This window comes from Falco naumanni, chromosome Z (genome assembly GCF_017639655.2).
Source record: "Falco naumanni isolate bFalNau1 chromosome Z, bFalNau1.pat, whole genome shotgun sequence".
Lineage (NCBI taxonomy): Eukaryota > Metazoa > Chordata > Aves > Falconiformes > Falconidae > Falco > Falco naumanni.
The window spans coordinates 61,059,079-61,071,986 of record NC_054080.1 but is presented as its reverse complement, the minus strand read 5'-3'; the positions used below and the strand labels follow the sequence as shown (position 1 = coordinate 61,071,986).

Here is a 12,908-nt window from a genome sequence, read left to right as displayed (position 1 = left end):
GCAGTGTTTGAGGGAGGAATAAAGCATGCAAAGTTGAAGGCTGCATTATGAAAACAGGTATACTCATTTCTCTTCTCTTTTCACATGTAACTCTTTATATGTTGTATAGTCTGTTGACCTTCATCCATATAACTTTGTCATTGTATCTTATAACACATTTTTGTGCAAAGTGAAGGCAAGGCTAGCACATGTATGGAGGGAAGATGTCTGATGAAGCTGTATTTTGTTAGTTTCAGTTGACTTAGAATCTAAGTATCAGGAGGATGTACTTAGTTAAAAAAATACAAACAAACAAAAGCATTGCTTTTTTGCATGACAACAGGTTTCATGAATATGCTGACAGAAAGGGAAAGGTCAAGTAGCAAACATTGTGGACCTTTTAATTTGGTTTTGTATGCTGTACTTATGTATATGAAATAAGGTATGGCAATTACAGTTAGCCAGATCCTGCACCCTGCAAAGTGTTCTTTCAGACCTGTGCTGGACTGTACTGTACAGACTGTACTGGAGGCTGTTAGTAGTCCCAAGAACAAGCCTTATATGTGCCTGAGAGGGGAGAAATTCAGCAGGCTACATCTAACCTGGGGATGTGGAAGAGTAGCAAGAGTTCTCCTGAGCTTGAGAAACGGGGGGAAATGGCAGGTTGTTGGGGCTGTCCTGTACCTAGACTGACTTGCAGATAAGGATCCTGAATTCCCAGCCAAATGATTTGCTAGGGAAGAATGACAATTTCTGATGGACTGTAACCGTGTGTGCTATAGATGGCTGGATGAAATGCATGGAGCGTAATTAAAACTCGTGCTTTTTGCAAAGTGCTTTCAGTTGAAGAAACCAGCAGTTTCTGACAAAACTGCTTTGCCTCAGAAACTTTCTTGTTAGGCACAGCTTGTCACGTGTGTTTTAACAGAAGGAGACTTTGGCTTTGTCTGTCATCTCATTTAAGCTTCTCCTTTGGAAGGGTGGGAGTTGTAGCCTATGCTCCAGGTTTATCAATAGATGATTAGTCATTGAGATAAAACTATTTAAATTAAAACCTTATATTAAAATTACTATAGTGCAGACGTTCAGGTGGATTTGACCACCAGATAGACTTTATAGTGAAGAACTCATCACTGAAATGTGGACATAATGAGGTAGCATTCTTCCTAATAAAAGATATTAACAGCTTTTGTTGCAAAGCTGAGCCAATACAGTCCTTGCCTAAGAAGGAAAAATGAAGTAATATTTAACAACAGCAGGTTCATTTGCTGTGAGGAGACTCAACCAGACAAGATGGGCAAAGGTCCCCTTTTCTTGACTGTCACTCTCAGTCAAATCTTACAAAATCTGTTACTGGAAAACAGAATTAATGTATATAGGAATTTTAGCATGTCACTTTGCTTTTGTATGATACTACAGTTAACAGAAGTAGTAATAAGTTCTTGGTCGCTACATTCATTAACAGCTGATGATTTTTTTATGATCTTTGCCCAGTGAATTTCCTGAAATTCTTTTGTTTTCCTGATGGAATGCAAAATCTGATACCATAGGATTGTCTGCACTGTCAGGATGGGATCATGATCACTATTTACATGCCTTTATTAAATGTTTCTGTAATCTGTGACCTCGGGGCTTGTTGATACCTCACACCGAATGAAGGAACACTCTGTCCCTATGTCTCTCTGGGCATGCCTGTCAATTACTGGGGGCTAGTTCGTCAGGAGTACTGCCCTCTGTTGGAATTGCTTGTAGAAAAATCCAGACTTGGTCAACCCAATAAATCGAATTCTGTAGGCAAACGTATGCAGATTGTGTAAAAAAAAATAAATCAATCTCAATCTGTTATCCATACGATGCAATACAAGAGCTCTTCTAACATGCATGCTTGAGGCTGACCTTCCACACTGCAATAGTGCCCCATTTAAAAAAGAAACTGCAAGTCAGACGCTTCTGTCTTACATGGATCGAAAATGTGCTGTTGAAATGGCCAATCCGGAGACTGTTGGTGATGGTACAAGTGGTAGCAAGCAGTGTTAAGTAACTGTGTTGTGTTACCTTCCTGTTCAGTTCTTCTGTTACGAAGCTCAGCATAAACGTGTAGCTGCAGTTGATCCAAAAGATGTTCCTCAAACTAGAATCATTCTCACCCGAGATTATGTAGAAGTTATATATCAAGTCGAAGATGGTCATCTTTTTTTCTTGTAATTCTCAGAGGGACAAAAGCATGGAGTGAGTGTCCCAGTCTTAAGAAAATGAAGGTGTTGAGCTGATTTTGCTTCTGTAAGTGCTTGTCTGTCTTCACAGGATAATCATCTAGATATTCCTGTAGATATACTGTTAGTCAGATGAAATGGACTTCATCCTTAGCTCATAGAATCACAGAATAATTTAGCATGGAGGGGAACTTTGGAGGTTATCTGGTCTAATTTTCCACTGAAAGCAGGGCCAGCTTTGAAGTTCGTTCCAGCTTGAGGGCTGGTTCAGGTTGCTCAGGGCTGTGAATGAAATCTCAAAAAAATGAGTTCTCACAGCCTCTCTGGGCAGCCTGTTCTAATGTTTGACCACCCTTGTCAAATTATTTTCCTGATTTCTTATCTAATTGAAATTTGCCACGCTGCAACTTGCATCTGTTGCTAGTTCAGAAGAAAAATGGGGGTTGATCCAAAAGAAACTTTGTTGAGGAAAATTAAATAGACTGGATTTTTAGAAATACTCATAGGAAAAATGATTTCAAGGAGAAAGAAAAATTTGGAAATTAGTTTGCATGTTCAATTGTAATGTAGTAGTTGTTTTATATGGAAAAGTTGTCTGTCACAGCATCTTGCCCATTGGAGAAGAATGTGTGTGGATATGTATGCATTGGAGGGATACGCTCACTTACAAGATCATAGCCATCTATAAAATAGATCAGTCTTCAAAATGAAGAATGGTACTGCTGACATCAGCTGCTATATTTATTTCAATTTAATAATACATTATGTGGTTTATATATAATGTAATTGTGGTATTCAATCCTTAGGTGCTTTAGGTTTATATAAAAGTTTTGGTGCCTGAGTCATCTGTCTGCAAACTACAGTAGACTCGTATCCTCTGTCAGGTGTGGGGTGTGAGGGGAAGTAATGCATATTGATTAGTAAACTTGGCATTGTTATTTCCATCTTTAGTTTCTTCTTTATATAAATAGCCTTATTTACATGAAGTGTCCTCTTTATATTAAAAAAAAAGACTATTGCTAATACTTTTAGTAGTTGACCTCTTATGATGTTTTTCCACAGTTTGAAATTTGTCATGTTTTATTTATAAAAATCCTTTTATTTTATATTGTATCTCATTCTTTTATCTTCTATTCTTTTCATTCACTGTGTTAAACAGTGCAGTCTCGTGCAGCATTTGCTGTAAACTTTGCTTTTTTTGTTTTATATTATTTTAAGCCCAACTTTTTTTATTTTATAATTGTTTTCAAATTTGACTGAAATAGATTCTGTTTCACATTGTTAGCTTCTAAAAATACAGAAACAAAGCTGAAATGCCCCTTTCTTTGACTGCATTTTTAAAAAATAATTTAATTTATTATTTACCATTTCTGATAAAGCGTAAGATTTACTTATCTATAGTTTGGTTTTTCGTATTAACCTACATCTGTTTGCTTTCTCTGAGGACTTTATATTCCTTTTTCCAGTTGTTCTCTGCATTAATAATGCCTAAAGCTGAGGTGAAAGAGAATACAGATTCAGTGTGGCTGAGTGCAAAGTTCTCAATAAATTGAAGTGTTATGCTCTGTTCTGATATATTGTGAGCTTAAATCAGAAATACTGTACTTTGGTATTTTGTCAGACATATTTTTTACAAGTGTGCTAAATGACTGTATGGACTTCTTCTAAAATACAGAGATAATAGTTCTGGAAAGATGTGATGCCAAGTCAAGAGCCTAACTGGGAACTCACAGCCTTTTCTCCTCTAATCTGTTCAGAAGCTACTTAGCAACAAGGATTTCCCCTAAATGGGGTTGGGGAGCACTCCTGCACACCTTGCATCGCTTTTTGAAGTCAGGAGGCATTCACAAATTTAGAACAGCCCAGTAGCAGAAAGAAAAACCCTGACGTGAGCTACTTTAGAATAGCATTGATACTAACATTAATCCTGATACCACAAAAAGGAAGGGATTGAATGGTATGAATTATGGGAAGTAACACAAAGTTCTTCCTTTGTCATGTTAAAAATGAAAATGATGGATTTTTTTTCTTGCATGCTAACTGCTAAAGTAAATCATTCTATGACACTGGGCAATAGCACAGAGTAATAACACCAGTGCATAATAATAAGAGCTGCAGTCCTTGAAGACCATTCATCTGCAGGAAAAGACATCTAAGATAAAAAGGGATGAAGGGAAATGATCAAGCTCTTGGGTATTCCTGAAAGAACCCAGAGGTAAACTCTTGAATCTAGCTTACTATTTTACTAGGATTTCCTAGGAATTAAGGTAAAATTAGCCTGTTATGTTCTGGTTCTTTTATTCAATGAATGGAATAAGTATGAAGTCATCAAAACAACCTGACAAATAACGAGCCCAGATTTCACTACTTGTTAAAAGAAGTTTTAAAGTGGATATTAAAATGCATGAGAATATAGGAATAAGGCCACGGTAATTTTATTGAGTTATTTCTGTGCTTCTTAAAGAAAACACAATCTGTAAAGCAGTTACTAAAGTCCACAAGAAGTATGGAATGCTATATAGGCCATCTGCTCAGATTACCTATAGAAAATCTTTGCAGACCCTTTTAGCGGTCACCTGCACATTTCCACCAGCTGCATTAATAACAGTAACTAAAACTAAATTTTGAACATGCAGGTGTGATGAAGATGCTTGTTGAATCAGAGCCCATACTGTGGGCTTCATACTTGCTAGAAGTCTTACTAGCACCAGTGTGGGACTATCATGAGTAACTGGTTTTATGAGGCTAGGGAGGCACATTATCTAAAAGTGGAAATATGAGAGATGGTGACAGAAAGTGCAGTAACAAAAAAATTATGAATGGAGTTTGGATTAAAAATTTATTGGCAATGTACCTTTTTTATGTGATGCCTATCTCTTGTCATCCTCCCTTTAAGACTGCATCCCTTCTACCCCGCTGAACAACACAAATTTCTGTTATATTTAAATTTGGTTTAATTGATTAAAGAAAAAAGTTATCCAAGAATAACTTCCTTCATAAGGTACTTTAAATAGCATGTGGCTAGATAGCAGCTTGCTAACATTTGTTTATAATGAAAATAGATTGTTTATAATGAAAAAGTATTTTGCAGGGTAGGTATGGGTAGCTTGGAAATTTAATCAAAACAGTGGGATTATAATTTCGTTAGTACCTGTCTATGCATTTATTTAAAAGAAATGTGTGTGCAGATGGACAAATTCTGAGTGCACAAAAAATGGTCAACGAAGTCCATATATTTACATATGCAGTCCTTTCATCTGGAATTGCAAGCAAACTCTTGTTGCACTAGAAAGTCCTGAAAAGGCAAAAAAAAGGGCAGCTCTTGCCCAAGTGAGGTCATAATGTTAAATATCGACCAAGTTTTCAAGAGATATTCTGCAGAGTATTAGGGTTTTCTATGACATAGTAAGATCTGGAAAGACTAATTATTCTAACTGTGATAATCGAGTTTTTAGAAGACGTATGGGAATATAGTGACTTTTTTATTTTTGAAATTACAATCCTGCCTTAAAAAAGAGTTTATGTTTCAGAGCAGGCTGTAATTATCTGCATAAGGTTGGTTATCCTTCTTGCAGTGGAACTAGTTTCTAATAAAAAGAAATCCAGGGTAATATTTTAAAAATCCTTGAGAAACTGCTACAGATGGTTCCATGCAGAAACCTTCTTTGCGTGGCATTAGGGGAGGTCAAAGGAAAATACAAGCATTTTATTTTAGGGAATATGTATGTTTTTTTCACATGTACATTTTTGCTCCTCCAATATCCATTTCAGCTATGATAAGTGCCGTATTATTTTTGGAATGGTAAATGTTGTCAGTCTTGATGTTAGACTATCACAGGATTTCCTAGGACAGGATTTATGTATGATGAATATATGGTGAACTGAAGGCAAAGTCTTTTCTGTCTTCTTCCATTTGTCTTGATTTATTTTTACAGCAGATTTGCATTTAGGACCAATATTATTTCATTAGTTGTTTTTTTTTTTTTTCCTGGGAATACACTTTAATGGAATGTGTCATATACAAGATTATAATTTGCAAAAAACCCCAAGCCACCAACCAAACTACTGTCAGAGTACTCTGAGAAAGGGGCAAAAATTAAAAATTCAGGGAAGGGTTTCTCCTCCTCATTTCATTTTTCTACAAAACCTAAGAACAGTGTTAAGATCCATTTATCTGCAAGTTATAAAAAGAATACTTTGTGCAGGCATGCCACAAAAGTCTTCTGTAATCAAAGCTCTATAGAATGAAATAGATCCTGTAATTCCAAAACTGCTGGAGAATGAGGAAATTAATGGATTTAAATCCTCAGGATTAAAGGATAACATATCTGTACTGTGTTTGCTATTGCATGTATTTAATCAGCTGGCCAGGTAGCAGGAAAAAGTATTTGCTAATTATGTTGCAGTGAAAGAGATGTTCCCTGAAGTTAGTATTAGCTTTATCAGTTGCAAATAATAATGTGTGGCTGAAGCTTAAAGCATTGATTTTAGTAAACCTTGTATTTTCAAATATTCCTACTGCAGTTTCATCACTTTCTTCACAAAAATCAAGCAGATGATGAATTATTCCTTTTTCATCTCTGTAGACATGACTAACTGTGGAAAACATTTTGATATTTCCATGGCTTGAGGCATCTGTGTCCACAGAGAAAAATGTGTCCTTTGCAGCAAAATCTTCAATTGTTTTCTCTGTTGAAAAATGTAATATGTTGTTGGTAATTCACAAAACTCCTTCCTGCCCCCAGGTTACCATTTTATCTATGGGTAAATCATGGAAAACGACAATAATTAATTTGCTGTCAGAAGTGATGTATATGAATAATACTATGCTGTGCTTTTTGTTATTTCAGCAGCAACCTTGAAAAGCAATTCTCCTTGTTTTCTGCATTTTCACATTTCTTAGCACCAAAAACCTTTCCAAAGTTTTTTTTTTTTTTTATTTTTGAAAGCTATACTGGAATTATTTTTATGACTGGCTTGTTGTATGCTGTCTTGCATCGTACTGCCCATCATGAAGAACTGAGAAGCTTCTTCTACATAAATTATGTGCAACATTATGCAGTTATTCCTGGCTTTGCTGAGCCATGCAACATCATTTCTTTTCTCCTTGTGGAAAGCAAAGAGCTCTTTTTTCTTCGTAGGATGTTCATCTTGAATTATTGATGGAATAATGTTGTCCCAGTCACAGTTATGATCCATTTAGGGATGTAACTCAGTCAGCTAAAAATACATAATTAATACTTAAATTCTGTCTTTTATGTGAGAACTCTGCCTGTTCATCCCTGTAGCCTAGGCTAGTAGACCTTGGATGTTGCATTCCACAGTAAATAGAAGAGATAAAAATACCTTTAGGAAACAACAGATTAATTTTGTCAGGCTTAGAAACCAGGCTAAACCTACACTGAAAATATGTTGGCAATATAGGTAAAAAAATGGATGGCCAGGTTTAAAGATTGGTGGTGAATGCAGTTACATCCAGATGGCGGCCGGTCACCAGTGGTGTTCCCCAGGGCTCAGTGCTGGGGTCAATCCTGCTTAATATCTTTATCAATGGACAAGGGGATCGAGTGCACCCTCAGTAAGTTTGCAGATGACACCAAGCTGGGCAGCAGCGCTGATCTGCGGGAGGGCAGGAGGCTCTGCAGAGGGGTCTGGACATGCCGGACCGGTGGGCCGAGGCCAGCTGGATGAGGTTCAAGAAGGCTCCGTGCCGGGTCCTGCAGCTGGGTCACAGCAGCCCCACACAGCGCTACAGGCTGGGGCAGAGCGGCTGGAAAGGGCCTGGTGGGAAAGGGCCTGGGGGTGCTGGTCGGCAGCCGGCTGGGCATGAGCCAGCAGGGTGCCCAGGTGGCCAAGGAGGCCAGCAGCACCCTGGCTGGTGTCAGAAGCAGTGTGGCCAGCAGGGCAAGGGAAGGGACTGTCCCCCTGCACTGGGCACTGGTGAGGCTGCACCTCGAACCCTGTGTTCAGGTTTGGGCCCCTCACGGCAGGAGGGACGTAGAGGGGCTGCAGCGTGTCCAGGGAAGGGCAAGGGGCTGGGGAAGGGTCTGGAGCACAAGGCTTGCGAGGAGCAGCTGAGGGAACTGGGGCTGTTCAGCCTGGAGAGGAGGAGGCTCAGGGGGACCCTACTGCTCTCTACAGCTGCCTGAGAGGAGGATGGAGGCAGGTGGGGGTGGGTCTCTTCTCCCAGACGACGAGTGACAGGATGAGAGGAAACAGCCTCAAGTTGTGCCAGAGGAGGTTTAGATTGGGTATTAGGAAAAAAATACTCACTGAAAGGATATTGAAGCATTGGAACAGGCTGCCCTGGGAAGTGGTTTTGTCCCTGGAGGCATTTTAAAGATGTGTAGGTGTGGCGCTTCAGGACATGGTTTAGTGGTGGACTTGGCAGTGTTAGGTTAACAGTTGGACTGGATGATCTTTAAGGTCTTTTCAACCTAAATGATTCTACCTTTCTGTATTCTGAGCTGCCTTTCGTCGCATTTCTTCAGCAGTGGAAGTAATTTTTGTATGAAGTTTAGAAGGAATTTAATGATTTGTTGGTACTGAATTTAATATGCTGAATAAAAAACTATTCTTCTTTGAGATCAGAAATATACAGAGTTATCTCAGGGAAATGCTTTGAAAAAATGAATCAACCTGCAGCAAATATAGTGCAGATTCATTCACTCAATAATTGCTTGAGGAAGGTGACCACTCAAAATATTTCTGTCATTCCCACTTCATTGCTTCTGTCTAACTGAAGTTTTTGCTTGTGAAGTAGTTGTCTGTGTTGGGGTTCAATGCAATCTTGTCTCTTGGTTTCTTTGTGATCTGATGTGTTTTCTTTGAGAGATTCTTCAGTCTTCTGAAGCTTTGGGCATTTACTGTCTTAAGCTCACACCAAGGGTGTTACTCCTTGTTATGTTATGTGGCCCAAAGCCTCACTCCTCTGGTTTTGCCAGCAGCCCAGTGTACACTGGCTGTCTGCTGCAATGGAAACTTATGCCTAGCATCCTCCTCTATTAATATGCTGTTGACCCTAGATTAAAATTTGCATAAAACTCCAGAATGGCCTCTGCTGAGAAGGTCTGGGCTCTGCCAGAACAAGTTGCTTTGCTGTCTTATTTCAGCTGATGTATTTCTAATGAAGTATGCAGTTAGGTATTACACCAGCCATATACTCAAAGAGTTAGCTCATTAAGTAGTCACTAAAAAGCCCTTTCAGATTTCTTTTCCCTACATACAATCCTTATGTGGATGATAATTGCAAAATAAAGAAGCAGAAACTAAGAACAATATTTTTTTATTTTTTAATCTCAAATATGAAGCCATAGTATTAACTTTTTTTCAGATATGCAAGTCAGTGCAGTCTTATGATAGTACACTAGAACCTTGTTTAATCAGTTATTGTTCCAAGACTGTTCTTTCAGTCTCAGTTCTATCCTGGAAACAAGGCTTAATCACAGGTACATTGCTCAACGTTGTTGTTCAAAGGCTTGAATGATTGATTGAGCCTTGCTTTTAAACACAAAACACTGAATGAGATGTCCCTGAAAATAGCATGTGGGAGGGTCAGACTAAAGCATTTTAGCTTCCTTTTATGTCCTCTTCTGTGCATAATGCATAAACAGTTATTTTTAATGATTTTTGGACCATTGGTCATGCGAAAAATAAATTCAACTTGAAACAAGGAAATAGAGCAAGTAAATGCTATCCAGATTTTTGCCTAGAGCTTTATCTTTTGTTACTTCTGTGTTCAATTGCATATTCTTTATATTGCATCATTTTCTAGCCCATCTTACTCTACAGATTTTTTTGAAAGGGCCACAGTATGATTTTCTTTTTTATGGGTACATTCCAGTAGGTAACATCACGAAGATATTTGACATCTTTTCAGATCTCCGTAGGAATGGGCATTTAAATAAGTCAGCGATTAATGTAACCCCATTTTTTTAAATTGATTTTGTCTTTTTTTCCAACTTACTGATTTTGCAATGAACAGTAAACAGAGCAGTTGAACAATGCATTATTTTCTTGCATAAGCAGTAAGAGATGGATGTTTGCCCAGAGAAAAGCTGGACCAGAGTAAGGCGTCACATCCCTTTTAGTGTTGGTAATTAATTGCCTTTCTGACAGCAGTTGCCTCTGTTGGCAAGGAGGGTTGTGAGAGCACTCCCTACTCTGCGCAAGCAAAATTAGTTATGTTTGCTTAAGCAATTTCAATAGGTGTCTTGAGTTAGTACGGAACAGAGCATGCTGGGGAGCGTTCATGTGAGCCACGCAGCTGGTGGGGAAGGTGTTTTCAGCCTGCAACTATACATGCGGCTGAGAGCAGTAACATTTCATCTACTGTAGTTTGATCCACCAGCCTCCTTGGATTCCAGCCTGCACCAACACATGCATCCTCTCTGTGTGTAGCAGCCCAGAGGAAACCATGTGGAGAACAGTGGTGGGTCTAAGCACTTCCTTAGCCACAGGATGAGACACCTCTGTACACTTGCTTCCAAAGCACTAGGTGCTAGGACAGAGGTGGTTTGGGGACGGTTTTCTTCCGTCTCTCCAGCTGAGGTCTTAAACTTTCTGTAAATGAGTATTCACTGTGGCAGTGCTTGGTAAGAGCCAGTATTGCTGAGTGCAGCAGCTTTAAAAGAGAGATGGACATTCTTGGAGGTAACCATACAACCTTGCAGTCTTTCACAACAGGTGGGAGAGGACCTGACACTGGGTTCCCCTAACAACCCTAGCCCTGGGTTCAGAGGCTTCCACCTCCAATTCTACTCAGTTCAGCAGAAAAGCTTGGAAATGTTTCAGCAGTTAAACGTCAGAAGGTGTGAAGACTGGTGTGTGTGTGTGTGTGCGGTGTGAGTGAGTTTGACAGTTCCAGAAAAATTCAGGAATGAGCTGGAGCTCTCCATAAACCCACAATGTCAGAAATACAGGAACCTGTGTAGAACTGTGGCAGCTCTGCTACATAATGAAAGGTGCTGAGCTGGGCAAAAGGCAATGAAACATGACTTCAAAATTGGCCCTGTTTTGAGCAGAAGGCCTCAATCAGATGACCGCTAGGGTCCCCTTCCTAATTTACAGCCTAAATTACACTGTGCCTGCATGATTCTTGCTGTATTTCGGTGTTAGTTCAGACACTGTGTAGACCTAGGTTTATCCCAGTTGATGTGTTCCAGTTGTGCTTGTTTGTGTAATTGTAGTGGTGAGTACTGTAACAGCCACATTTGGTAGCATTCATAAAGAATCTAAATAGATGCATCTTTGTGTAATAGAAGCAAATTGAGAACATTATCTAAGACTTCAGTTGTAATGCTCAGTGGCATATAAAATGGAGCAAACTGCTATTACTTTTTGCCATGAACACTGGCACTTGCACTTCTTCTGGGACAATTCCAGCAAATAACTTAGTTCTTTGGGGTGGGGGGTGGAGTGTTACGTTACCAAGCTGTGTCCTCATCCCTCATTCCCCTTGCCCCTCCAAGGAATTTGCTGTAATCTCAGTTCTCTCTATTTGTAAACCTGATGTGCAAAAATGTCTAATCACAGTTTTCCAGTAGAAGAAACAAGACTCATCATGGCTGTTACAGAGGGGCAGTTCATGCCCTGTGACTGAGAAAGGAGAAGTTGATAGGGATTTTGTTTTAATTTTCTTGTATTTCCTCTTGGCTTTCCTTTGACTTCACTCAGTAATCAACCTTTTGAACCTGCAAGTAGTTCAGAGTCTGAAATTACTGGCATCACAGTAGCTTCACTAGCTAGACTACACTGGTGCTGGAGGACAGCAACCTTGATTCCTCAAGATGTTCATTTATCTAAGAAATAAAATGGTCCCATAGAATGCCTGCCCTACTTCTCCAAGAAAGCTAAAAGGAAACCTAAAGGTTTTCATTGCAGAATTGGGTAGCACTTTGTTCAAAGGGGTTTATGGGCCAGACTTGTTAGTTACTGTAGGTAGATGATGCAGCTCTGTTGAACACTGTATTCTAAGACTGACAGGCTCATATCTTCTGGAAAAAAATGGGTATTAGGTTTTAAATAGTATTTTTAACAGTTTAACAGTTTGTTTTTAAACAAAGAAGTTGTAGTGTACACATCCATGCAGACATACAGTGTGAGAGTTCTCTAATATTTTCATCTGTAATTTGAGAGATACATGAACAGAGATTTTTCTGCATAGACTTTTGCTGCATGGATTTTATTTCTTCAGCGCAGAAGCTATTTTTTGACAACTGTTTGTCTGTGAAGGGCAGGATATTAACATCTCTTTGGTTAAAAAATTAAAAGGGCATACAACTGCCAGGTATCTTGACTTGTCCAAGGGCAGATGGAGGGTGTCTGCTGTCTGCTAATAGAGGAACTGTACAAATCCAAATTGTGCCATGAGCTGTTGGCTTTGTAACTGAGAGACAAGATCCAAAAGTAGAGGAAGTAAGAAGCTGGCAGCTGTACATTGGTGGCTGAGTGTCTATTGCATTGTTGATGCTGAGTCAGAAATTGAGACTGTGAAATGTTAATTGGCTTGCTAGGAAGTGGGTGGGCATTGTGGCTTAGTTGATTAAGATGGTGCAACATTAAAAAGTGTCAGATGGAGATGTTATTTAGACAGATCTGTGTTTAATTGTCTAGCCATTATTGTTTCTGAAATGGTAATTCGGCTGCTTTCATAAAATTTTCAATAATAAGTAAGTATAAGTTTTAATTAATGTTCTTTTCAGCCTGCAGTGTATT

At 39.0% G+C, this 12,908-nt stretch overlaps 1 protein-coding gene across 1 annotated transcript in view; it reads left to right on the top strand.

Annotated features, from left to right (window-relative positions):
* HOMER1 (homer scaffold protein 1) overlaps positions 1–12,908 on the top strand; it is a 94,999-nt gene that overhangs the window by 71,503 nt on the left and 10,588 nt on the right. The gene's annotated exons all lie outside the window — the stretch shown is intronic.